The sequence below is a fragment of the Lonchura striata genome, chromosome 5 (genome assembly GCF_050655825.1).
Source record: "Lonchura striata isolate lonStrDom1 chromosome 5, ASM5065582v1, whole genome shotgun sequence".
NCBI lineage: Eukaryota > Metazoa > Chordata > Aves > Passeriformes > Estrildidae > Lonchura > Lonchura striata.
The window spans coordinates 2,119,540-2,146,282 of NC_140707.1; positions in this window are offsets into that span (position 1 = coordinate 2,119,540).

Genomic DNA, 26,743 nt, shown 5'->3' on the forward strand with positions numbered 1-26,743 from the left:
CTGCCCTGTGTGCCACACGTAGTCACCGTGCATTTCCCCGGCCTCTTTGTGCATCTGCTCTTCCAAGTGCTCTTCAGCACTCTGGATGTGCCAGAGGAGGTCGATACCTTCTGGAAGGGATGCCAGCAGCAACACGGTCTTGCCACCAGCCCCAGCAGGTGCTCCATGCCAGTCCTCCTGTCCCTGCCATGTGCCCAGGGCAGGGGCCAGTGCTCCCAGTGTAACCTCAGCTTTGCTCTGTGCACAGCTTTGCAGAGCAGACCCTCAAGGCCCTGCTCTGCCAACTTCACTATGAGGATGTGGTGGTGGCCATGGAAGACAAGCGTGGCTGGGACACACTGCTCTGTGCTGACACCCACCACTGTGCTGTGGGTGTGCTGGCCAGGTGAGACCCCCTGCTCCCCAGCTGTCCCCGGCATGTGTGCCCTGTGCCCGAGGTGCCCCACACAGTCCCCGTGGCCGTGGGCCAGAAGGCCTTGTCACCAAGGGACGGCCAAGGAGGCTGCAAAAGGCTGGGAGAGGAGTGTGCCCAAGAGCAGCAACCTCCCAGAGGGCTCAGCTGCCCCTTGCAGGGTGGTGGAGAAAGGCCAGACCTCTGTGAGGCAGTCCTGGGAGAGGTTTGCCCCCGCTGGCTGAGGGCTTTGACTCGTGTTTCCTCCTGTCAGAGAAATGCACCGCGCATCCGAAGCCGTGTGTTCCGCGATTGCGTTCCACCTGCTCGGGCTGCTCAGCAAGGACACGCCGTGCCGGGATTTGGCCGCCCTGGCGTTCCTTGTGGAGGTGAGCCTGAAGGCCGGCGCTGCCTCGCTGAGCTGCCTCCCGGCTCTCTGCCCTCTCTTGGCCGCAGTGCCTGGGACGGAGCCCGCGCCCTGTGCTGCTGCCTGGGCCCGGCCCTGGGCGGTTCTGGGCTCCCGCCGGCCGCTCCCCCGTCACCGGCCTGTGCCTTTCAGATCCTGGAGCACCTGAATGTGAGTGAGTGCCGTGACAGCCTCCTGCAGTTCTTGTCCAAGCACCTGCAGAGCGAGTGCAGGGGGAGGCGTCGCTTGGCACTCCGAGGCCTCGTGGCGCTCGGCACCACCAGTGTCTCGGTGAGAAGAGCGCAGGGGCTGAAGCCGTGCTGCCAGCGTGGGGCTGGGGAAGGCAGTCCCTGGGGCTTGGCTGGCCTTGGGGCACTGGGGCAGCTGCTGCCAGCTCTCCTGCCTCCTGCTGCAGCTGCCCCAGGGCTTTGGCACAGGCCTGTGGCCCCTGGGCCCTGTGGCAGCAGGATGGTGTTTCACACACTTGTGTCCCACAAGTAGATGGCCATAAGGATGTGGAGCCTGCATGAAAGGCTCGTGGAGCTCCTGCACGAAGATGACAGCACCATGCTCAGGATGACCACGGTTCTCCTCAGAGCGTTATTTTTCTGCAATGGTGCCCCAGTAACCAGCGCCCTCGCCCTGCAGCTGGCTGAGGCGCTCCTGCCACTCTTTGATAACGTAAGGCTCTGCCCCTCCAGCCACGGCCAGTGGGTGCTGCCCGCACACTTTGTGCCCTGTGCACTCACAGGCTGTGCCCAGGTGGGCCTGAAGCAGCTGACGCTGAGGTCTTTCTTCCTTCCTTTCATACAGGAGGACAGCCAGGTGCAGTTGTGCTCCCTGTTTATCTTCCGAGAGATGCTGGATTTTTTTCCGGAAGAGGAAAAAAAGGTCCTCAAGGCACACGTGCGCCAGAGCCTGGTACCACTCTTCTTCCACTGCCACGATGAGAACCAGCGAGTGGCAGAGGTGAGGACTCGGCAGCTGCCGCTGGCCCCTGGCAGGGGCTGGGCTGGCCCTGCCCTGGCGCCTCGCAGGCTGCAGCTCCTGCTGGCCTTGGCACAGGGACGGGGTCCTGCGCCCTGGGCTGTGGGGCCATCTCCGTGTCTCTGGTGCTCTCCAGGCTTCTCAGGAAACACTGCTTTGTGCGACCGAGTTCCTCAGGAGGAGGGACCTTGAACAGCTGGTGAAGAACCAGAAGCTGTGGCAGTTCCCCGAGTGCCTGGTAAGGAGGGCCGGGAAGCCGCAGCCCCAGCCTGGAGCAGCCCCTGAGCGCGGTGCTCGGTGTGCGGGCTGGCAGCTGTGCCCCTGCCCGCTGCTGCAGCCCGAGGCCGCGCGGGCTCTGCTCCAGGCTCCTGCGGCCCCAGCCGGGTGCCCATGGAGCCCCGGCCCGGGGGGCTGCGGGACCAACCCTTCCCTCCTGTTGCTCTCTCCAGCTGGCAGAGGACAGCAGCAGCATGGCCGAGCACCTGCGCCGGGCCCTGCCCTACCTGCAGAGCCCACAGGAGCCCCTGCGAGAGGCGGCCGTCAGGTTCATGGGTGAGCCACGAGCCGGGCCAGGAGGGCGTGTGGGCACAGGGCTGGCGGTGCCGCTGGCAGGGAGCTGTGCCCTGGGCCTGACAGGCTCTGTGTTCCCAGGGACGGCCGGGCGGCACCTGAGGGGGAGGAAGGAAGAGCTCCAGCTCCTCTCTGAGGGTGACCAAGGGCAGCGGGCTGCCAGCGGGGGCTGCCGGGGGAGCTGCGAGCCCTGCCCCGGCTGCGGAGGGCTCTGCTCCCTGTGTGGACCAGGGCCGGCGTGGGCAGAGCACACAGAGCTTTCAGGGCACCTGGGGGATTCGTGGCCAGCAGCTTCGGGCTGATCCAGCTGGTCCCTGCTCCCTGCTGGCCATGGCCAGAGCCAGCTGGGATGGCCCTGGCACAGAGTCCCCTCGGGTCCCCTCAGATGTGGGAACTGACCATGGCTCTGTTCCTCTCTCTTTCAGCCCTTGAAGGCACAGCCAATGACATCAGTGACGCCGTCGCAAGCCTGGCAGTTCAAACACCGTACATCGTCCAGGAAGCAGAGAGAGCTCCATATTCCATCTTTGACAGCCTGCGTGATCGGCTCTGCAGGGCATGGAGGAGTCGGCCTCGTCTGTCGGGGCTCGGCTGGCTGCACTGCTGGAGCTCTGCAGAGAGCTGATTCCAGAGGCTCTGTCTGCTGGGGCCACCTGAGCCAGCAGGAATGTTTTGTTTCGTTAAGATTGTTCTTTTCTTTCTTTTTGTTTTTTTTTAGCATGTTAATATAGGATGTGTTGCTATAGACAGACTCCCAGGATCTTTCTTTGGCTGCCCAGGCTCTGCAGGGCCAAGGGGAAGAGGGAGAAAAGGGTTCCTGGGCTCAGCAAGCTGCCCAGGCTTGCAGGGTTGCAGGGAAAATGGCCAGAAGCCCCTTGGCCTTTGGTGGTTCTGCTGAAGCCTCTGTGCTGCCCACAGAGCAGATGGGCAGGGGCTGGAGCTGTGGGGATCTCTGTGAGAGCGGTGCCTGGAGATGGCCACAAGCCCTGTCCCAGGCAGGAAGCGCCATCCGTGTCCTCCTGCCCGTGTGTTGCTGGCTGGATTGCTGAGAGCTCCCAGGTGCCTCTTGCTGGGGCTCCTCTGGAGCTCCTGTGGGGCTGCGTCGCTGCAGCCGGGCAGGTTGGCCGGGCTGGGGAGACCCTGAGGGGACGGGGCCATGAAGGGATGAGGGGCTGCGGGAGCCCTGACAGGACAAGGCAGTGGGAAGGCACGAGGGGGACGTGTGAGGGAGAAGGTAACGTTGGCTCAGGGAGGAAAGTGGGTTGGAGCCAAAGAGACCACTCACCCTGATGTTTGTGTGGCAAACAGAGCACGTTTATTCTCAAGCCCTTCCTTCTAAAGGGCCTTTGAAAACCCGGTCTGGATGATTTCACTGCTCTGATCTCTGTGCCCCTTCAGATTCTGGCCTGGGCAATGCCTGCAGCCTTGGGAGAGATGTGATGGGCCCGGCCCCTGTCAGTCAAAGCAGGGCTGGTACATTCACCCCGTACAAGCCAGCCTGCACGGTGACACGGCAACAGAGTGCGAGGCACAGCTCCGGGAGCTCCCCGTGAACCTCAGCTCTGGGACCACTGTCTGCCCCAAGCTTCAGGGGCTGCAGTGGGAGCCCGGCTGGGCTCTGCCCTGGGGCCATCCTGCAGGGACAGCTGCAAACAGGGAGCATTCCCTGCCACAAAGAGCCAAGCCAGGGCTGCAGGGCAGCTGCTCCAGCCCCGACTGCACTGCTGAGTGCTGTGCTCTGGGGCTGGGGCTCCCCGCACAGGGGACTGCACTGGTGTGCCAGAGGAGACAGAGAAGCTGCAGCTTCAGCCTAACTGAGGTGGGTGCGTGGGCTGGAAAGAGTGGGGAGGTTCCAGGGGATTCACAGAGCTCATCCTGCTGCAAGGACGAGGGAAAGGGAGCAGGAACTCAGCAGTGAGGAGAGCTGGGGGCTGGAGAGAAGCTCTGAATGACACTAAAATCCCACCGGACCTCTGAGACATTGCTGCTCCTCAGCCAGTGACAGGATGAGTCCCTAAGCCTGGGGCTCAGCCTTCCTCATGGGGAGGGGCAACAAGGAACGCAACAGTGTGATGGAGACTGGAATGGGCTGGGAACTCACTGGGGGAAAAGAGGGAGCAGCTGGGAAGTAAAAGGCAGGTGGGGGAGAGAACAGTTCAGAGAAGGGCTGAGCTACAGCTTGAGCAAGCTGCAAAAAGTCATTTGGGGTCATCCCAGATTGATTTCATTTCAGAAGTTATTGAACAAGTTTATTTTTTGGGTGGCTGCATGTTTTCTTGAGATGTATTGCTAAAATGCTCAAGCCAGTCTGTGCTGCAGGGCACCTCATTTCTCCTTTGGCTGATTGCAGCCCGGTGCTGAGCTCCAGCAGGGCCCTGGCAGAGCCCAGAGCAGCCTCAGCACCCGCAGAGCCCGGCTGCAAGGAGAGAAACCAGAAAGCCCCGTCAGCTGAAGGCTCCTGTCCCCTTGTCCCAGCCGCCTGCGGTGCCCAGGCCATGCTGGCCGTGCCAGAGCTGTGCCCAGAGCTGCCCATCACTGCTGCCTTTGGGAGCAGAGCAGGAGGGCAGGACATGTGCCCAGCCTGCAGCCAGCCACGGCACCTCCAGCCCTCAGCAGCTGCCCAGAGCAGGACGCTCCTGTGCTCGCTGCCATCTCCCCAGAGCTCTGATCCCACCATCCCCAGCAGACAGGACCCACCTCACACCATCCCCCGCTGGAAGAAAAGCTGCTCCCAAACGATGCCCTCAGCCTTCTCCAAGGGCACGGCCCATCCACGCTGCAGCTGCTCCCAAGCACGTCCTGATCCAGACTGGGCCCCACCTGGAACACTTCCTCTAGAAAGACAAACATCAAATTATGGAAAATAGGTTACAGACAAAAAGGGGAACAAGAAAAAAGGTCAAAAATCTTACCTCTGTCAGGGTTTTAAGGAAGGCCCAACCCCTGCATGCCACGGAAAAAAGCACCATGGGGGAGGGAATCCCAGGCTTTCTCCCTTCCCCTGCACTGCCCCCATGGTGATCCCAAAGCAAACAAGGGCAGTGGAGCAGCCCAAGCCCTTCCTTGCCTGCAAAGCAAAGCAGCCCCTGCACAGGGTCTGGAGTCCCACCTCTGCTCCCACCATGGGGGTTTGTTTGTGTCAGGCTGGCTGCCCCAGCCCAGCCCCAGCCCGGGGCACGGTGGGTGCTGGGGGCTGTTGGCAGGGCCAGGAGCTCACTCCCATTTCGTACCCACCCCAGCCCATGTCCCCAGCCCTGCCAAAAGCAGCCTGGCAGCCGACTGAAGGATCAGCTGCATCCGCCCCAGCAAAGGGGGAACCTTTGGTTCCCAGACAGGCTGCACAATGCCCAAATCTGGGAGCATCCCCCTGTGTGTGGACTCATCTGCAAATTCCCTGTGGAACCTGGCTTTGGAGAAGGTGTCAGAATCAAAGTCCACCATCTCCAGCCTGCCAGAGACCAGGTGGAGCAAGAGGTTGTCATCCTTGATGTCATCCTCACTGTCCCCAGCAGCAGCAGCCCCACCTGGGACAGCTTCTCGAGGGGCTCCTTCTCCTTCCCTGGGCCAGACCAGGCTGTCAGGGCTCTGCCCAGGGCCCCAGCCATCCATGAACCATGGCAAGCAAAACCAGGGGGATGGTGGGCCCCAGTGCTTGCCACACCAGGTCTCCAGCTCAGCTCCAGCCCATGAGCTGCGTCTTCCCTTCTGCTGATCCCTGCTCAGAGCTACAGGCAGGACAAAACCTGTCTGGTTGGCTTTGCTACTGAGTGCCAAGAGATGTGTGGAGCTGTTATCTGCCAGGCCCCTGGATCCAACTGTGCACTTGGATCTCTCCCATCTTCTAGGGCAGAGGAACACCCTGCACCCAAGGATCACGGAAAATCTCTTCTAAGGATGGCCTGTTCAAGGGCTGCATGGACAAACCCCTCTTAATGACATCCTGGCACTCTGGGGAGAGAAACCAGAAATCACCAGTCATTTGGAGAAGTTGCCCCCTGTTTCCGTGCCCACGCCATGCTGGGTGTGCCCAGAGCTGGGCCTAAACTTCCCCATGGATTCTCTGTTTGGAGGAGAGCAGGAGAACAGGACATGTGCCACCTCCTCAGCAGCTACCAGAGCAGGATGCGCATGAGCTGCTGCTGTCTCCCCGCCCTGGCTTTGCCCCTGTGCCCAGAGATGAGGATCCACCTTGAGAAAGCCATCCTGGGAACAAGATCTGCTCCCAGATATCTCCTGGCCCCTCCTGAACGGGTGCTTCCCCATGACCAGGTGGTGCAGCGGGAGGCCCAGGGACCAGATCGTCGCTGCCTCGCCATGGTAGTGTTGGTGGTGGATCCACTCTGGTGGGCTGTAGGACAGGGTTCCTGTGGAACACAGATACATTCATCAGGGGGATGCTGCTGCTCCCAGAGCCTGGCCCCAGTACCCCTGGGCATGTGGGGGCTGCCCCAGTGGCACACGGTGTGACCATTGCCCTCTCGCCAGCACCTGGGACTTGTGTACAGACTCAGGCCTGGAAAAGAAGCCACTGGTGCTGGAAGAGGGCAGTAGAATCCCTGGGAAGGCACAACCATGACACACAAAAGAAACTCACCCAGTGGTGGAGAAAACCCCCTCTCCTCCCTGCTTGCATGGCCCCACAAAATGTTAATATGCCAAGGCAAACAAGGGGAGCAGAGCAGTCCAAGCCCTTTCTCACCTGCACACCAAACTGTCTGGGGCATGGGGTCAGACCCCCCTCTCTGCTACCCCCATGGGGGTTTTTGTCGGGCTGGCTGCCCCAGCTCCAGCCCCAGCCCAGGGCACAGTGGGTGCTGAAGGCTGTCGGCAGGGATGGGAGTTGGCCCCCTCACACCCCACTCAAATCAACCTGGCTCCAGCATTAATCCCATCCTGGCTGCAATAGGGGAAGCCCGGGTGCTGCACCTCGGCTGGGCCATGAGATGCCCAGAAGCATCCCCTGGCAGGGCTCACATGCAAACTGGGTGTAGGCTGTGTCTTGGAGGAAAGTGCCACAGCCAAATTTGATCAGTGTCAGCTGCCCGGTGGCCAGGTCGAGCAGGATGTTCCCTGGTTTGATGTCCCTGTGCAGGACCCCGCAGCTGGGGCAGCGCCGCACGGCCTCCAGCACCTGGAGGAGCAGCCCCTGAGCCTCCTCCTCCGGCAGGAACCCCCGCTCCGCCAGGAAACCCGACAGGTCCTGGCACCGCTCCGGATGCTCCAGCACCAGCACAAAGCTGTCGGGGAGCTGAAGCCACTCCAGGAGCTGAATGACACCAGCACAGCCAGAGGAGACCTTGTCCAGCAGCGCGATCTCCAGGGCTGCGCTGGTGCCGTGGGGCTGCGGGAGGAGCACGATGCCGTCAGTGGGGCTGATGCCGTGCCGGGGGTCGGGAACCCCTCGGCCAGCCCGGGATGCTCTGCGCCCTGCGCTGGCCCCACGCCCGCTCTCCCTCCAGGCGTCCTGGCAGCTCCCACCCTGCCGGGCCCGGCTCAGCCCCGCCCGGCACGGCCCGGCTTCTGCCGCTGGCCCCGCTCGCTCACCAGCTCGCCCCAGTGCCAGATGCTTTCGCTGCTTTCGCTGCTTTCGCTGCTTTCGCTGCTTTCGCTGCTTTCGCTGCTGCTGCTGCCGCTGCAGCTTAAGCTCGATGTCCCTGTGTCCCCGTGTCCGTGTGTCCATGTCCATGTGTCCCCGTGTCCGTGTGTCCCCGTGTCCGTGTGTCCATGTCCATGTGTCCCCATGTCCGTGTGTCCCCGTGTCTGTGTTTCCCCGTGTCCGTGTGTCCCTGTATCCATCTGTCCCGTGTCCGTGTGTCCCCGTGTCTGTGTGTCCGCTGCCCGCTCGCCCCCGTGCCCAGCCCCGCGCTCCCCGGGGCAGCCCCTGAGCCTGTCCAAACACGGGAACTTTGCCGTGTCCAGCCCAGACCCAGAGTCTGGAGTCCTGCCCAGGGGCACAGGAATGTGCATTGTCCCTGCTGAGGGTCAAACACTCTTGGAGCACATTCCCTGAATGCTGAATTTGTACCTGACCCAAGCACTGCACTTAGTCCCCAGCACTGATATCCAAAAAAAAAAAAAAAACACAACCTCAAAACTTGTCTAAAACTTGCCACGTCGTGGATTATAAAAGTGAGATCCATTTGCAATTAGTGGGAAGGAGAAGTAGTGAAAGATAGAAAAGGGTAGCATAAAAATAAACAGAGAAAAACATCTTGGATTTTTTCTTTCCATTTTCATTTCATTTCTTAAAAGCTGTTTCAGTTTTCCTAGAATATTCTACACAGTCCTGTTTGCTGTTTCCAAGAACCTTGGCTGGAAAACGAGGAAGGTTTGAGCAGCTTCTGTCACAAGATGTGCCACCAGCTGCAGCTTCTCTTGCCTTTCCACACCGTGTGTGCAGCTCAACTCTTGCAGAAAAGCGGGACAAATAGTTGAAAAATTTTACAATTTGTTCTTTCTTTTCCTTGTGGGCTGGGCAGTTGGGCCATTGGTGAGATTTTCACTGTTATTGTTCTACCCTAAGAAAACATGATGGGCTACCAGGAATTGTCAGGGAATGCAAGCCTGACTGAATGCAGAGAAAGAATCTCCAGAGTCTGCAGCCAGAAATGGAGAGCTGTGTGATAATCATTCCAACATCCCCATGGACAGCTTGAAAGTGATGTAGAAGATGAAAATGGACTGACAGAGGGAGTTTGTTTCTGTGTTCATTTTAGAAGCTTCCACATCTCATGCACTGATATATATCAAGACTTCAATCAGTTCATGAAAAGCACCAGAACAATCTGGACCTTTCAGGAGATGACTGTAAGAATCTGAAAAGGAGAAATGCAGGCAATGACTTGGTGAACTTTGTCTGAAAGAAGGGTCACTTTTCCCAAATAATTTCTAATCCATCTCCTCTGCATTTGTCTTTCTGAAAAAGGCCATTTTCATCCCAGATTCACCATGAAATGGGAACCCTGAGCTTGTGGAAGTGCCTGAAAGATGCCCTGTTCCTCTGCAGGGACACTCGGGCTGAGACAGGAGCCAGAGCCCTCTCTGGGGAAGCCTCCTCCGAGCTGGAATTTGTGCCGTGCTGGGAGAGGAGGAGGAGGGGAGAAGGCTGGCGCTGTGTGGCAGGAGCAGGAGGTTTGGGCCGCAGGACATTCCGTCTGCGCCGCTGCCCCGCAATGGGCAGGAACACTGTGGGGAAGGCTGGGGGACACTGGAGCGGGATATGGATGGCACTGGGGAGAACTGGGAGGGCCTGGGAATGAACTCAGGTGTATTGGGAGGGACTGGGCTGTACTGGGAGGGACTGGAGGGGCACTGGGGCTGTACTGGGCTGTACTGGGGATGAACTGGGCTGTGCTGGGAGGGACTGGAGGGGTTGAATGGCTGTTCCCACCCGCACTGCCTCCCATTGGCCGAGGCTCCCGCCTATCACGATTCCAACCAATCAGCGCATGGGATCACGGCTTTGGGGGCGGGGCCTAAGGCCTGCGCCATCTTTTCTTTTGCCTACAACTCCCGTCATGCTCTGCGGCCCCATAGAGCCCCATTAAAACCGGGACTACAACGCCCGTCATGCCCCGCGCTCCACAGAACCCCGGTACCGCCCCCATCTCTCCCATCAGTGTCCCCCAGACCCTCCGGGACCCCCAAGTGCCCTCAGCGCCCATTCGGGACCCCCAAAATTTTACTGGCAAAGTACAAAAGAACAAGGAACTTTGGAAAAGTATTTAATACAAATCCAATCCAACTTAAATCACTTGTCACAGCTGTAACTTCATTCCCTCAGCCCATTTAACCTGGAAACCCCTAAACACTGCAGTTGTTCAGGTGCCCAAAACTGTTCCATATAAAGAGCATTAGAAGGAGAGGAAAGAGAGCGAGGCAGGAAGACAGAAGCTCCACAGAAAGACACACATGTGGCTCCCAGCTCCTGGGGCTCCAGTGTGGGTGAGACACAAACCCCAGGAGAAGGCAGAGTCCATACCAGTGGCTGACCTTGTGCTCCTTGGTTTTAAGCCCCTGGGCCTTCGTGGGCCTCCCCCCAGCTGGGACTTCTGATATCTCAGGTGTTCAGAGCTGGGTCAGCGCTGTCCCAGCAGAGTGACTGATCGACAGCTCAGCCCAAGGTGTCTGGGAACATTGATCTCATCCAGCCTCTGACAGCGACCACGGTGACACTGGGGAACCTCATGGAGCCTCATGGAGCCATGGGTCAGTTGTGACAAGGCAGGTCCAAGGACACCCTGGTGACACTGGGGAACCTCATCGAGCCATGGATCAGTTGTGACACTGTGGGGACCTCGTGGAATCAGAGGAGACCATTGGGAAGCTCCCATGGATCCAAGGGCCCAGGGTGACACTGTGGAGCCCAGAGTGTCATGGAGGAGCCATTTTAACACTGTGTGTCCCCATGGAAGCAAGGGAACATGGGACAGGCTGATGCCTTAAGTTTTAGCTTCCATATTTTCCCAATTCTGTGCTGTATCAGTCTGTAACTCTGAACTTCATACAGAGTGTCAGCAAGTTCTCTTACAGTGTAGTCAGACAAAACAATCCTTTTCCTGCCCGAGAACCATAGACACCGCTGCAGCTTCGGGCCCAAAAATTGAAAACACCAGCGAATTGAGGAGAGCAGACTGGGAGGGTGGGGCTGCATAACCTGAAGGTATAATTGGACAATTAACCCCAATATGGAAATGAACCAAATCTTACAAAAGTATGTAAACACGTGACCTGGCGTCCATCCTGGGTGTACCCTCAGCCAGGCCCTTGTACTGCCCAGGTGAATCCTTTGAAGGCCTTTTTAATAAATCCCCACTTTACTCCTGTAACACTGTCCAGCCTCTGCTCTAGGTGGCTTCTCAAGGCATCAAGGCCTGGCTGGCTGGGCCACCTGGGGGCCACCTGACAGGTCCAGCTGACCTTGGCATGTCCAGGGCTGCTGCTCATCTGCCCCTGGAGCACTGTGGCTCGGTGCTCTCCTTCCTGTGGAAAGAACTGTCCTTCTCTTCCAGGTGCCCATGGCCAAAATTTCGATTCCTCTTCTTAGTTTGCTTCTATGCAAAGATTATTCCCAGATGAAACCTGCCAGGACAGACAGACCTGGCTGGCTTGGGCACCCAGGGGCCACCTCTCATCTTCCTGTGAAACACTGGGACGCTGTGCTTTTCTTTCTTATGGGAAAAAAGCACCTTTCACATCCAGGCACCCATGGCCAAAGTTGGGAATCCGCCTCCAGGATTCCCTATATCCAGGGATTTCTCCCAGGTGAAAGCTTCCAGGAGAGACAAGTCTGGCTGGCCTTGGTCTCCAAAGAGCTGATTTTTATCTGCCTTTGAAACACTGGGGCTTTGTGCCTTCCTTTATGATGAAAAGAACTCTTCTTCCTGCCCAGGTGCCCATGGCCAAAACTGAGATTCCACCTTCAAAATTCTGAATATCCAAGGATTTCCCCCAGATGAAAGGTGCCAGGAGAGACAGGTCTGGCTCTCTTGGCCTATGGTGACCACCTCTCATCTCCTTCCAAAACACCTGGGCTCCACGCTTCTCTTTCCTATGGGAAAAACCATCCATCTCGACCAGATGCCCATGGCCAAAGTTTGGAATCCTCCTCCAGAATTCCCTAGGTCCAAGGATTTCTCAGTGACAAAAGCTGCCAGGACAAACAGGTCTGGCTGGCCTGGCCTCCCAGGAGCCTTCTCTCTCTGCTTCTGCCCCTGCAACACGGGGGCTCTGGGGTTTCCTTCCTATGGAAAAGAACCATCCTTCTTAACAATGCAGAAATGGCTGAAACTGGGGTTCCACCTCCCAAATTCCCTATATCCAAGGGTTGCTTTCAGACAAAAAAATACCAGAACAGAGAGGTCTGGCTGCCCTTGGCCTCTGATGGTCACCTTTCATCTGCCCCTGAAACACCGGTGTTCTGTGCTTGTCTTCCTATGGAAAAGAACTGTCCTTCTCCTCCAGGCAGCCAGGTCTGAAACTGGCATTCCACCTCTAAAATTCCCTATATGCAAGGACAAAATCTGCCAGCACCATCTGATCTGGCTGCCTTTGGCCTCTGGTGGCTGTGGCTCATCTGCCCCTGCAGCACTGGGGCTGGGTTGTTCCCTTCCTGTGCGGAGCATGGTGGCATGATGAGGACCTGGAGGAACCATGGAGTGCATTGTGAAACTTTGGGGCCACGGTGACACCGTGGGGCTCCATGGAACCCAGAGACCACCATGAATCTGTGGGGCCTTGTGGAACCATGGAGACCATTCCGACCCTTCAGGGCCTGGTGTCACCAAGGGGGCATTGTGACACCTCAGGGCCTTCTGGAAACAAGGGACCAGGCTCCATGGAATGAGGGGAACAGGGAACAGGTCTGGCAGGCTTGGCCTCCCAGGGACCACCTGACAGATCTGGCTGATCTTGGAATGTCAAGGGCTGCTTCTCATCTGCCCATGAACCACTGGGGCTCTGTGCTTTCCTTGCTATGGAAAAGAACTGTCCCTCTTTTCAGACACCCATGGACAAAATTGGTATTTCCCCTAAAAAATTTCCTGTATGCAAGGGTATCTGCCAGAAAAAAACCTTCCAGCTCTGGCTGGCCTTGGCCTCTGATGGTCGCATCTCAGTTGCCTCAGAAGCACTGGGGCTCTGTGCCTTCCTTCCTGCAGAAAAGAACTGACCCTCTTGTGCAGGGGCCATGGCAGGAACTGGAATGTGGCCGCCAAAATTCCATCTATCCTAGGATTGCTCCCAGACAAAAGCTGCCAGGACATACAGTTCTGCCTGGCCTTGGCCTCTGGTGATATGAGCAGAATGTTTTCCTTTGAAAACACCTTGGACAGGGCCCAGAGATCTCCCGAGCTGGGTTTTGCAGGCCTCAGGAACATAACCCATGTATGGAGGCTGATGTGCCTGGGCTCAGCTGTGAAGAGACTGAGGACAGATCAGGAGTGGTCTGGCAGGGCTTGAAAGGTGAATTCCGAAATGGTGGAGCTTTTCTCCATAGTGGGAATCAGGCAATCAGAGAAATTATTCCACAAATGCAGCTGGGGAAGGACAGACTGGACACAGGAGAAGGGAATTTCCCTCCCAGGGCAGGGCTGTGGTGCAACACGTCCCCAGCAGGAGCCTGGAGCAGCCCAAGGCTTTGTGTGGCCAGGCAGGGGCAGCAGGAGGCAGAGCTGCCAGCAAAGGAAGGGCCAGCGAGGTGGGGCAGCCGGGGGTGACGACAGCCTGCAGGGACAGAGGCGCAGGGCAGGGACACCGTGGGACAGCCTGGGCTGCAGAGGGCTCAGGGATGTGCAGCAGCTGCAAGGCCCTGACAGAGCCAACCTGTGCAGCCCTTTGGCCATGGCTGCTGGCCCTGGGCCTGAGGCCACCAGGGGACAAGTGACCCTTGCAGCCCTGGGGCCTCAGTGCCTCCTTGTCCCTGCTCAGCAGCCTGGCAGGGGCCACCCCATGGTCCTGCCCTTGGCACTGCACATCCCCACATGCCAGTGCCCATCCCGGGAAGAGCCCTGAGCAATGAGGGAGGGACAGGATCTGCCTTGACAGGGGCTGGGGCTCTGGCCTTGGCCCTTTGCATTCCTGAAACACATCCAGGTTTGCTCAGCACCAGAGACACCTTCCCCTTGCTTGTCCCTTGCTGTCATCTCTGCTCCAGCATTATGCTCTACTTGGGGACACTTTCTCAGTCGTGTCCCTCAGTGGGACCCATTAAAAGTCCAAGAAACTTCAGTGTTTCAATCACACTTTGAGTTCTTGAGAAGTTTTTTGAGCACACTCTCTGGGAATGAGACTAATGAAAACAACGGCAGCCCCTGAGACGGTCATTAAAGTCCTTGTGCTCTGTCTGTGCTGCTGAGCTGGGCCGGGCTCCTGGCACAGAGGGTGATCCTGGCAACCAAGCAGAGCTTCAAAAGCACATTTCTCTTGCTGAGCAGCTCTTCTCCCAGCCCAGCAGGGCTGGGGCACTGCCTGCAGCCAGCCCGGGCACAGCACAGAGGCACAGAGAGCTTCAATCAGTCAGGGCTGGGAAGGGGCTGAGAAGTGCCTGGGGCAGAATCACTGCCAGCCCTTGGCACAGGAACCTCTGGCTGCAGGACAATGCAGCTGCAGCTCCTGGAGTGATCTCCTAAAGCTGGAACATCCCAATGCCCACAGATCCTGTGAGTACTGAATATTTCTGGTGCAAGGGAGGTGAAATGCTCATGAAGCTCTGACATACTGAGGGCTTCTGATTAGTCATATAATATTTCCAAGACAAGGATTTTGATAAAAATGTGGAAATTTCCTAAGTATTTGTAGTCAGCTGTCTAGTATTGAAGAGTGGCAGGGAAAGAAGGATAAATATTAAAGGTTGATTATGAATATTGACAAGTGCATGAGACGTCTGAACTGTTACTTTTAGTGATCAGTAGGTTCACAGGAGATCCCTATTGTGCTTTCAGCCACTCTGCCCATGGACAGCACCAGCATCACCTTTGCTGGAGCCATCTGGCTCAGTCTGAGCTGTCTTTTCTCCAAGCTGCAAACAGAACCTGCCCTCAGCCTGTGCCCTGCAAACAGGCAGGGTTCTGTCAGGCCAAGGAGAGTGCACAGAGATTTGGGGTCTGGGAGTGCTGGCACAGAGAGATCAGGCGCAGGGAAACACCTGCAGGAGGAAAATCTCCCGGAAGCAGAGAGAAGATCAGGGAAGGAGAGAAAACAAAACCCAGAAATGCTGAGGCAGAGAGGGTTTAGAGATGTCCAGAGGATCCCCTCCAGTGCAGCCCCTCCCTCTGCACAAGCCCCCTCCCTCCTGTGCCCCAGCCAAGCCTCTGCCCTCAGGGCCGGGGCTCCAAGGCGTGCAGCCCCTCCTGTGCAGGCAGAGCTGCAGCAGAGCCGTGGGGCAGCTCTGCAGCCCTGGGCCCAGTTCCCTCTGCAGAGCACAGGGCTGGGAGCAGCTGCCCGGCACTGGGGGCTCTGGCAGGGGGCACAGCTGGCTCAGGGTGACACAGCTGTCCCCAGTGCCCGGCTCTGGGCAGTGCTGGCAGTGCAGCCAGGGAAGGAGCTGCACCTCCCTTCATCCAGTGCCATCAGAAGGACTCTTGGAAGTGTCCCTGAGATTTCAGTCCAAGCTGGGAGCTTCAATGCAGGGTGCCAACCTGTCTTAGAGCATCTCTGAGTTTTAAGATTGATGGGGAAAGGTAGAGGTGTTGTGACACTGAAAATGCTGCTGGGTTGGTGAAATGAGCAAAGTGAGTTCTTGGCTATAAATGTGGAGCGAGCTGTGGTGGATCCATCTGCTCTTACCTGTACCTCGGGGTTTGTAAGAGAAACATGGGAGTGTGACCATCCTTCAAGTGAGAAAGATGAAAGCCCAGAGAAGCTCCAAACAGAATGAAAAATAATCTCCTCTCAGTCTCCACTCATCATCTTTCCTCAGAAAACTCACTGTGTTCTTCAATGGGAAGGAGATATGCTGAGGGTTTCTGATATCCAGGAATACCAGGAGAAACATGGAGGCAGCATAAAAAGAAAACCACAAAACTCTCAAATACAGAAGTGTACACATCTGTGTTACAGAGGAGGGTGTATGGGGAATGGCGTTAACTTTAATTACAGGCATCTCCTCTAACTCTTCACTGTCCCTTTCTCCATGAACAGGTGCCCATGTGCAGCCACAGCAAATGTCCAACAGCAGCTCCATCAGCCACTTCCTCCTGCTGGCACTGGCAGACACGCGGCAGCTGCAGCTCCTGCACTTCTGCCTCTTCCTGGGCATCTCCCTGGCTGCCCTCCTGGGCAACGGCCTCATCATCAGCGCCGTAGCCTGCGGCCACCACCTGCACACGCCCATGTTCTTCTTCCTGCTCAACCTGGCCCTCAGCGACCTGGGCTCCATCTGCACCACTGTCCCCAAAGCCATGCACAATTCCCTCTGGGACACCAGGAACATCACCTACACAGGATGTGCTGCACAGCTCTTTTTCCTTCTGTTCTTCCTTGGAGCAGAGTATTCCCTCCTGACCATCATGTGCTAAGACCGCTGCATGTCCATCTGCAAACCCCTGCACTACGGGACCCTCCTGGGCAGCAGAGCTTGTGCCCACATGGCAGCAGCTGCCTGGGCCAGTGCCTTTCTCAATGCTCTGCGGCACACAGCCAATACATTTTCCCTGCCCCTGTGCCATGGCAATGCCCTGGGCCAGTTCTTCTTCCCCCTCCTCATCCTCCTTGTCATTGTCCTCCTCCTCCTCCTCATCCTCATTCTCCTCTTCTTCCTTGTTCTCCTCATCCTCCTCATCATCCTCCTTGTCCTTGTTCTCTCTCTTCCTCCTCCTATTCCTCCTCCTCATCTTCCGCCTCCTCTTCGTCGTCGTCGCCATCGTTGTCGTCGTTGTCGTCCTCCTTATCCTCCTTCTCCTCCTACTCCTCCTCATCCTCCTCATCCTCATCCTTGTCCTCCTCCTCGTCCTCGTCCTCGTCCTCCTCCTCATCCTCATCCTCCTCTTCCTCCTCGTTCTCCTCTTCCTCCTCATCATCCTCCTTGTCCTTATTCTCTCTCTTCCTCCTCCTATTCCTCCTCCTCATCTTCCACCTCCTCTTCGTCGTCGTCGTCGTCGTCGTCATCGTCGTCCTCCTCGTCCTCCTCCTGGTCCGCCGCCTTGTCCTCCTTGTCCTCGTCCTCCTCCTCGTCCTCGTCCTCGTCCTCATCCTCGTCCTCCTCGTCCTCGTCCTCATCCTCCTCCTCGTCCTCATCTTCGTCCTCATCCTCATCCACGTCCCTGTCCTCGTCGTCCTCCTCCTCGTCCTCTTCCTCGTCCTCCTCGTCCTTTTCGTCCTCCTCCTCCTCCTCCTCCTCCTCATTCTCCTCCTCCTCGTCCTCCACCTCATCCTCCTCCTCCTCCTTATCCTCCTCCTCCTCGTCCTCTTCCTCCTCGTCCTCCTCGTCCTCTTCCTCCTCCTCCTCCTCCTCCTCCTCCTCCTCCTCGTCCTCTTCCTCCTCGTCCTCCTCCTCTCCCTCCTCCCTCTCCTCCTCCTCCCCCTCTTCCTCCTCCTCCTCCTCCTCCTCCTCTGTGTGTGGTTCTCAGGATTGAATGACTCCAGGATTCCAGGAACCTGGAACTCTGCGATTCCATGGCTCTGTGACCCCATGGATGGATTCAGGACTGTCTCCAAGGCCACGAGGGAACGTTGGTGCCAGCGGGAGGGGCTGCAGTGCAGGGGCACCAACAGCTGAGAGGAGACTGCAGCTGCTGCTGCTGCTGCTGCTGCTGCTGCTGCTGCTGCTGCTGCTGCTGCTGCTGCTTGTGGGGGTGCTGCTGGCAGGGGCAGGGCCCTGGTGTGGCTGAGCGTTGCCATCTCAGCCTGCGAGCTCCTGGGAGCTCAGGACAGAGCCAGGACTGACCCAGGTTGGCACTGCACTTGAGGACAGACACAGAGAATGAAAAGTGCCCACAGAGTGGTTCCGAGCAGGTCTGTGGGAAGGAGGAGGAAGGGAGGATGAATCCCCTGCCCAAGGCTGCCAAGGGAAGGCTTTGGGAGGGAAAGCAAGTCTTAACCTGACACTAAGTCCTTCAAGGGCTCAGTTGCCCATGCTGAGCAGGATTTCATTGCGCAGAACTGACAGGGCCAGATCCAGGGATGGGGAGGACATCGAGGCAGGCTTCAGTTGAGCAAATTCTGCAGTGCTGACAAAGAGAGAGACTACAGCCAGGTGAGGGAGGCAGGTGGGAAAGGCTTTGTGCCGTCCCTGCTCAGACGGGATCCTCAGCACAGCCCTGACGATCTGTACATAGGAGAAAACAATGAACACAAAAGAACAAAATGATAAACTGCTAGTAACCACAAGAAGCCCAAGTTCCCTGAGGTGGGAATTGGAGCAGGAGAGCTTGAGGATCTCTGGGATTTCACAGAAGAACTGGCCCAGGGCATTGCCATGGCACAGGGGCAGGGAAAATGTATTGGCTGTGTGCATGAGAGCATAGAGAAAGGCACTGGCCCAGGCAGCTGCTGCCATGTGGGCACAAGCTCTGCTGCCCAGGAGGGTCCCGTAGTGCAGGGGTTTGCAGATGGACACGTAGCGGTCGTAGCACATGATGGTCAGGAGGAAATATTCTGTTGCAGCACAGAAAAGAAAAAAAAATCTTGTGCAGCACATCCTGTGTAGGAGATGTTCCTGGTGTCCCAGAGGGAATTGTGCATGGCTTTGGGGACAGTGGTGCAGATGGAGCCCAGGTCGCTGAGGGCCAGGTTGAGCAGGAAGAAGAACATGGGCGTGTGCAGGTGGTGGCCGCAGGCTACGGTGCTGATGATGAGGCCGTTGCCCAGGAGGGCAGCCAGGGAGATGCCCAGGAAGAGGCAGAAGTGCAGGAGCTGCAGCTGCCGCGTGTCTGCCAGTGCCAGCAGGAGGAAGTGGCTGATGGAGCTGCTGTTGGACATTCGCTGCGGCTGCACATGGGCACCTGTTCATGGAGAAAGGACAGGGACAAGTCAGGAGAGGCTGCTTGGAGTCAAACCTGGGCCATTCCCTGCAGCCTGTCCTGCTGGGACTCACCCACCCTTGTTCCTGCTCTGGGAAAACCTTCACCCAGGTCCCTGCCTGAGCTCCAGTTGTGCTGGCTGAGTGTGCCAGGAGCAGCAAGGGCTGTATGTGGGGGCTCTGGAGAAGCCATCCCTGCTCTGCTGCCCTGGGTTTGTAGCCATGGGGCAGAGGAACAAGGCTGCATATTCAGGATCTGTCAGGGGAATCACTCCTACTGCAGAAAGGCTTGGTACCATCTGCATTCACACTCCTAAGAGAAATTGATGGCAGGGGTTGGATTTAGGAATTGATTTCCTACCCACACACGATTCCTGTCTCTTTGAGGTCAGAAATCCCCAGCATTCCTGCTGCACTCAGAGTTTGCCACTGAGAGATGTGAGACGCAAAGGATTCCCTGTGGCTGAAGGAAGGTGAGGGGCTGGATGGGCTTGTTCCCCCAGCACTGCTCTGTTCAGCCCCCTCTTCTTCCCTGAGCATCTCCCTGGGCCTGGACATCCCCTCCTGAGAGGTGCCTTGTCCCTGCCAGCGCTCACAGAGCCCATCCCACCCTGTGTGCCTTCGGCCCGGCCCTACAGAAACCTGCCTGTGTGCAGGGCCCTGGCTGGGGCAGGCTCTGTGTGCAGCTGGGCAAGGGCAGCTCAGGAGAGCACTGCTGGGCCCTGCAGAGGTGATGCTGCTGCTGCCCAGGGCTGAGGAGTGGCTGAAGGCCCTTTGGGAGGCTCCCAGCAGAGACACTGACCACCCAAAGTCACAGTTCTGGAGTCTCTGGACATGTTCGAACATTCCTTTGATGATCCTGTGTATCCCTTTCAACTCAGAATGTTCTGTCATTCTGGGATTTCAATTCCTGTTCTGCTTCTCTCAACCCCCTTTTGTCTATAATTGAAGGAGAAAAAAAGACCATGCAACAGTATTAGAAGAGTAAAGTAAAAACCAGACCTTTATTGGAAGCTTCCAGGTGTCCCAGTGGGGATGAGGCACACCCAGCCCCTGATTTCAACAATTTGTTAATGTTGATTATTTAGGATATTGAACAGGAACATCCTATGGGAGATTCAGTACCCAGTTACACACCCCTGGCTCAACCCACTGGAATAAGTCCAGGGCCTTCTTTGTCCCAGTTTTTCTTGTCACTGCTCACATTCAAAACCCAAAATACTCTTCTTGTGGGTTCTTTCTCTGATAAAAAGATTATATAGCACTTTAAAAATGTATTTAGACAGGTTATAGTTCTAAAATCCAAGAGAAGGTAAGGAAACATACTAGAGTTAATTAAGGATCATAAATACATTAAATATATAATAGTAGTTAAAAAGAGTTATTTAAGAGTTTAATAGAGTTAGTTAAGGATTATAATTTTAAAACTACGTAACAGTAATTTACAGAACTATGAATATATGAAAAATATATAAAAGCAAAAATATTTTTATCATCATCACAACTTCATCATCTTTCTCCAAGCAGAAAATTGAAAATACTCTCAGGAAAGCTCCTGACCTTTACAGCAAACCCAGGCTTACCTTCTTTGGGAAGCATCCTCCGGAGCTGGTCTGGAGCTGGAGCAGCCCTGCCCCAGCCAGCCCCTCTCAGCAGCAGCACCTGCCCTGCTCAGGGTGGCTCCTTCCCCCCACAGCTCCTGGCCAGCGCTGGGAGCAGCTCCAGGGCCGGCTGAGAGCTGTCCCTGGCAGGCAGCAGAGTCCCTGGCCCAGCACAGCGCCCTGGGCTGCAGGACCCTGCTCTGCAGGACAGCCCTGGGCACCCCTGGCTGCTCTGCACAGGAGATGAGCAGAGAATGCACTCACAGGCTCTGTGGGCATTGGCATGTTCCAGCTTTAGGAGATCTCTCCAGGAGCTGCAGCTGCATTGTCCTGCAGCCAGAGGTTCCTGTGCCAAGGGCTGGCAGTGATTCTGCCCCAGGCACTTCTCAGCCCCTTCCCAGCCCTGACTGATTGAAGCTCTCTGTGCCTCTGTGCTGTGCCCGGGCTGGCTGCAGGCAGTGCCCCAGCCCTGCTGGGCTGGGAGAAGAGCTGCTCAGCAAGAGAAATGTGCTTTTGAAGCTCTGCTTGGTTACCAGGATCACCCTCTGTGCCAGGAGCCCGGCCCAGCTCAGCAGCACAGACACAGCACAAGGACTTTAATGGCCCTCTGGGGCTTTGTGCTCAGCCCTGAACATCAGGCCCTGAGAGGCAGCTGCAGAAACCTCTCCAGAACTCCAAGTCAGAATCCAGCTCCAAAGTTTCTCTGAGTTTTAATGGGTCCCACTGAGAGACACGACTGAGAAAGTGTCCCCAGACCCCAGGCAGAGCAGAGAACTGGAGGCACTGATGCCAGGTGGGGACAAAGAGAAGCCAAGTCTTGGTGCCCTGGGGCACAGCAGGGTCTGTGCCACCAAGGGCTGTGAGGAGACACCTTGGCCTGAGGCCCTGGGGCCTCCTGGCACAGCCCCAGCCAGGCTGGGCACTGTCAGCCTCTGGTTCTGTCCTCAGCATCCCCCCAATGCCCACATCCCAGTGGCCTCAAGGATCTGCTGGAAGGAGTCCCTGGGGAGCCTTGGTCAGGAATGGCTCTGGGGGCTCCTTCATGCTCCCAGGGACTGCAGGTTCTTCAAAGGACTTTGGCTTTTGCTTTTGCCTTGCAGTCTCTGAGAGCTTTGTGCAATCATGGCTTCCAATTATCTCCTGTAATTAGTCCCTGGAGAGGCTTTGTCAGGAACAACACTCAGTGGGGCCCATTAATACTTCAAGGTACTCAGTTCTTTTAAGGTACTTGGTGTTTCACTTTTGTTACAGACTTTGTGAGAAGTCTGTGCAATCATGGCCCCAATTATCTGCTTTAATGAGTCCCTTGAGAGCTTTGTACTGACACTCAGTGGGGTTCATTAATACTCTGAGATACTCAACTTTTGTGAGGGTCTTTGAATTCTTCTTCCAAAACTGAGAGGTTTTTGTGCCATTTGGAGTCTCTGAGAGGTTTTTGTGCCATCTTGGCCTGCAATTCTCTCCTCCAAGGAGTCCATCAGGAACCTTTGTTGGGGATGGACCTCAGTGGGTCCAATTAATACCTCGAGAAACTTTGGGGTTTTTTCTGACTTTTGCCTCCTGGAAAGGCTTGTGCAATCTCCTCTCAGGCCCTGAGGTTCCAGGGCTCAGCTCCAAATGTACCACAGGGCTCATTAGGATCAAGGAAGTCCTGACAAACCATGGCTGTGCCTCGATTTCTCTCTTGTCTGGGGCAGTTCATCAGGAAGATTTCTATGGTGGTTTTCATTTGCCTATTTGATATTTCTCAGTCAATGCATCAATTAGTGTGGTGGGTTCAGTGCTGGCTAATTACCAGTGCACACACTAGAATATACTTACTCATTTCCTGCTGCGAGATAGGATTAGAAGAAAGGCAAAGTGGGCTCAAAACTTTAAAAAAGTGTCAAGAAAAGTTTATTAACAGTAACTAAATGAAAGAGTAATAAGAATATGAACAAAACTTTCAGATCACATCCTCTCTCCATACAACCTGACAATGTAGAGACAAAACGTGAAATTTTCAGTCAGTTTACCACCTCTAGAATATTCTAATCTTTCTTCAGTTCACATCAGGAGAGAAGTACCTCTTGTTAATGTTATGGAGAATTCTCCACAAGAAAACAGTTATCTCATGGCTTTTCATTTCCAGAAATAACCACTGCCTGGAAAAATCTTCAATTGTGAAGTCCCCCCCATGTTTTCACAGCTTTTCCCACAGCTGTGTTTAGCGGCCATGCCAGCTAATGGGGTTTTAGTTTCAAGATGAGCTGTTTAAGAGCAAAGGATATCTTCATCAATTTCTGAAATCATCTTCATCTCTGGGAACAGAGGTCTTCTTCTCTCCCTGAGGGCACAGGGTCTCATCACTCTTCTCTCTTTCAATGTTCAGAATTCTCATGGGATCACAGCTACTGCAACATTTGCTTACTTTAGCATGGAGGTCTTTGCTGAACAAGTCATCTCCCCATATTTTTCAATGCCTTATAGGGAAGAAAGAGAGTCTGATGTATCAATGACATCCTCTCCATAGCTTTAGCAGAGGATTCCAGCCCCAAGATCAAGGCATCTCCTCATCCCTCCCATCTGGGACTCAACTTCCTCTTCCCTGACCTCAGTGTCTTCACGCTGCTCCTCTGTGTGCCTGCCCTGTGTCCTTTTCTCTCACTGGAGGGAGGATGGCAGCTCTGGAAGAGTCAAAATCTCCCCCTGGGTCTACAGATGGCTCTTTGACTCCGGCTGGGTTTGATGGCCAATTCTTATTTTGGCCATGTTTCCTGGACATGAGGACCAGTTCTTTTCCATAGGAATGAAGGAACAGAGTCCCACTGTTTTAGGGGCAAATGAGAAGTGACCACCTAAGGACAAGGCCAGCCAGAGCTGCCAGATTCTGTTCTTAGACATACCCTTGAATACAGGAAATTATTTAGGCAGAGTGTCAGTTTCAGCAATGGACATCTGAAAAGACAGATGGTTCTTTCCCATACAAAGGAAAGCACAGAGCCCCAGTGCTCCAGGAGCTGATGAGAGGCAGCCCTTGACATCCCAACATCAGCCAGACCTGTCAAGTGGCCCCTGGGAGGCCAAGCCAGCCAGACCTGGTCCATGTTCCCTTGCTTCCATGGGGCCCCACAGTGTCCCAATGGACCCTTGCTTCCAGGAGGCCCTGAGGTGTCACAATGCCCCCTTGGTGACACCAGGCCCTGAAGGGTCGGAATGGTCTCCATGGTTCCATCAGGCCCCACCGAGTCATAATGGTCTCTGGGTCCATGAAGCCCCACGGTGTCACCATGGCCCCTTGGTTCCATGGGCTCCAGTGGTGCCACAATGATCCCCTTGGTTCCATGAGGTGCCCAGAGTGTCACAGTCATCTCCATGGGAAGGAAAGAACCGAGCCCCAGTGTGGCAGGGGCAGCCACCAGAGGCCAAGGCCAGATAGACTTGATGGTACGGGCAATTTTGTCTGGGAGCAACCCTTGGATCTAGGGAATTTTAGAGGTGGGATCCCAGTTTCAGATATGGACACCTAGAGAAGTACAGGTTTTTCCATAGGAAGGAAACCACAGAGCCAACGTGTTTCAAAGGCAGAAGAAAGAGGTAGCTCCTGGGAGGCTGAGACAGCCAGACCTGTTCTTCCTGGCAGCTTTTGTCATGGAGGAATCCTTGCATACACAGAATTTGGGAGGAGGAATCTCAATTTTGACCACAGACACCTTGAGAAGAAGGACAAGTCTTTTCATTGGAAGGAAAGCACCAAGCCCCAGGGTTTCAAAAGCAGATGAGAGGCAGCTCCCAAGAGGCCATGGGCAGCCAGACCTGTCTGTCCTGGCAGCTTTCACTTGGGATCTATCCTTGGATGTACAGAGTCTTGGAGAATGAATCCCAGTTTTGGCCATGGCCCATGGAGGAGAAGGAGTGTTCTCTCCCATAGGAAGGAAAACCCAGAGCCCCAGTGCCTCAGGGCAGGTGAGAAGCAGCCCTCGACATGCCAAAGTGGCCAGGTGGTCCCCAGGAGGCCCAGCCAGCCAGACCTGGTCTGTGTTCCCTTGGTTTCGTGGCGATGCCTTGAGAAGCTGCCTAGAACCGAGCTAGGCAGTGTTAAAGGAATAAAGCAGGTATTTATTAAAAGGCCTTCAAGGGATGCACATTGGGCAGTACAAGAGCCTGGCCCTGGCTCCATCCTAGATGGAGTCCAGGTCACGAATTTTCACTGGGGCAAACGGGGAGATTTGGTCTGGCAGGATGTGTAAAACAATCTGCTGTAATATCTACTTGTTCTCACACAGAGCACTTGGCTGCAGGGACACATTCCCATCATTCCTGCCCAGGTTTCAGGATTGCAACACTGCTGTCCTTCCCAGGAGCTGTTCCTTCAGCTGCCTTGGGAGGCCTTTTGGCCTCTGGACCAACACTCTGGCTCCATTATTAGCACTGCTGAATCCAAACCCTTTATCTCCACCAACAGCAGTGATTTAAGGTGGATCTCCTTTGTTCCCAATTGTTTTAAACACTGACAATGTCAATAATTGTGCTACCCTGACATGGGTTTGAATAATCCAATCTTGTTCACTATTGTGTAACTAAATTACTTTAATTTTCCCTTGATAATCAGTTCCTCCTCCCATGACATGAGCACTTTGCAAGGCCAAGCTCCAGTGAGCAGTTACTAAACCAAAGTGTCCTGGAGGAATCTGGATTCCTGTTCCTGCATTGTTAACTCTCATTTGCTTCTGATTTATCCTGACTAATTCCAGTGCATGAAGGTCCAGCCCTGCAGCCTCTGGGCTGGCCCTGCCAGGACCATCACACCCAGAACAATTTCCCAGGCAGTCCCAGTCTCACTGTCCAGGGCTGTATTTGCACATTGGGAGCAGCCGTGCACAGCCAGGGGGTTTCCATTTCCCCAGGGGCCATTGTTAAGGGCATGGAGCACATCTGGGAGATGGGTTCTCCATGGGGACAGGTTCCCAGCTCCTCATTCTTTAATTGCTCTTTTAACAACCCCTTTTCTGCCTCCTCCTCCTCATTCTCCTTCTCCTCCTCATCCTCATCTTCCTACTTCTCATCCCCATCCTCGTCCTCATCCTCGTCCTCATCCTCCTCCTCATCCTGCTCCTCCTCCTCCTCCTCTTCCCCCTCCTCCTCCTCTTCCTCCTCCTACTGGTCTTCCTCATCCTCCTTGTCCTGTTCCTCCTCCTCCTCCTCCTCCTCCTCGTCCTCATCCTCCTTGTCCTCCTTGTCATCCTAGTCCTCCCCCTCCTTCTTCTCCTCCTTGTCCTGATCATCCTTATCCTCCTTCTCCTCATCATCCTCCTCCACATCCTCATTCTCGTCCTCTTCCTCCTCCTATTTCTCCTCCTATTCCTCCTCCTCCTCCTCGTCTTCCTCATCCTCCTCCTCCTTGTCCTCCTTGTCCTCCTGGTCCTCCTGGTCCTCCTCATCCTTGTCCTTTTCTTCATCCTCATCCTCCTCCTCCTTATCCTCCTCATCTATATCCTCCTCCTCCTCCTCATCGTACTCCTCCTCATCCTCATTCTCCTCCTTCTCCTCCTCCTCATCTTCCTCCTCCTCCTCCTCATCCTCCACATCCTGCTCGTCCTCATCCTCCTTGTCCTTCTCCTCCTGGTCCTCCTCATCCTTGTCCTCCTCCTCCTCCTCCTTTTCTTTATTCTCCTCCTTGTCCTCCTCCTGTTCATCTTCCTTCTCCTCCTCATCCTCCTTCTCCTCGTCCTCATGCTCCTCCTCTTGCTTCTTCTCCTCCTCCTCCTCGTTCTTCTCCTCATCATCATCATCATCCTTGTCCTCGTTCTCTCTCTTCCTCCTCCTATTCCTCCTCCTCATCTTCCACCTCCTCTTCGTCCTCCTCGTTGCGTCCACCTCTTCCTCTTCCTCCTCCTCCTCTGAGTGTGGTTCTCATGATTCAATGACTCTAGGATTCCAGGAACCTGGAACACTGGGATTCCATGGCTCTGTGACCCCATGGATGGATTCAGGATTGTCTCCAAGGCCACAAGGGAACGTTGGTGCCAGCGGGAGGGGCTGCAGTGCAGGGGCACCAACAGCTGAGAGGCGACTGCAGCTGCTGCTGCTGCTGCTGCTGCTGCTGCTGCTGCTGCTGTCGCTGCTGCTGCTTGTGGGGGTGCTGCTGGCAGGGTCAGGGCCCTGGTGTGGCTGAGCGTTGCCATCTCAGCCTGTGAGCTCCTGGGAGCTCAGGACAGAGCCAGGACTGACCCAGGTTGGCACTGCACTTGAGGACTGTTGCTGTAGGACACGTGAAAGCACGACGCGAGCCACTTGCTGTTTGCAAGGTAAAAAAAGAACGTTTATTATCTGACTCTGTCTTTTATACCTTC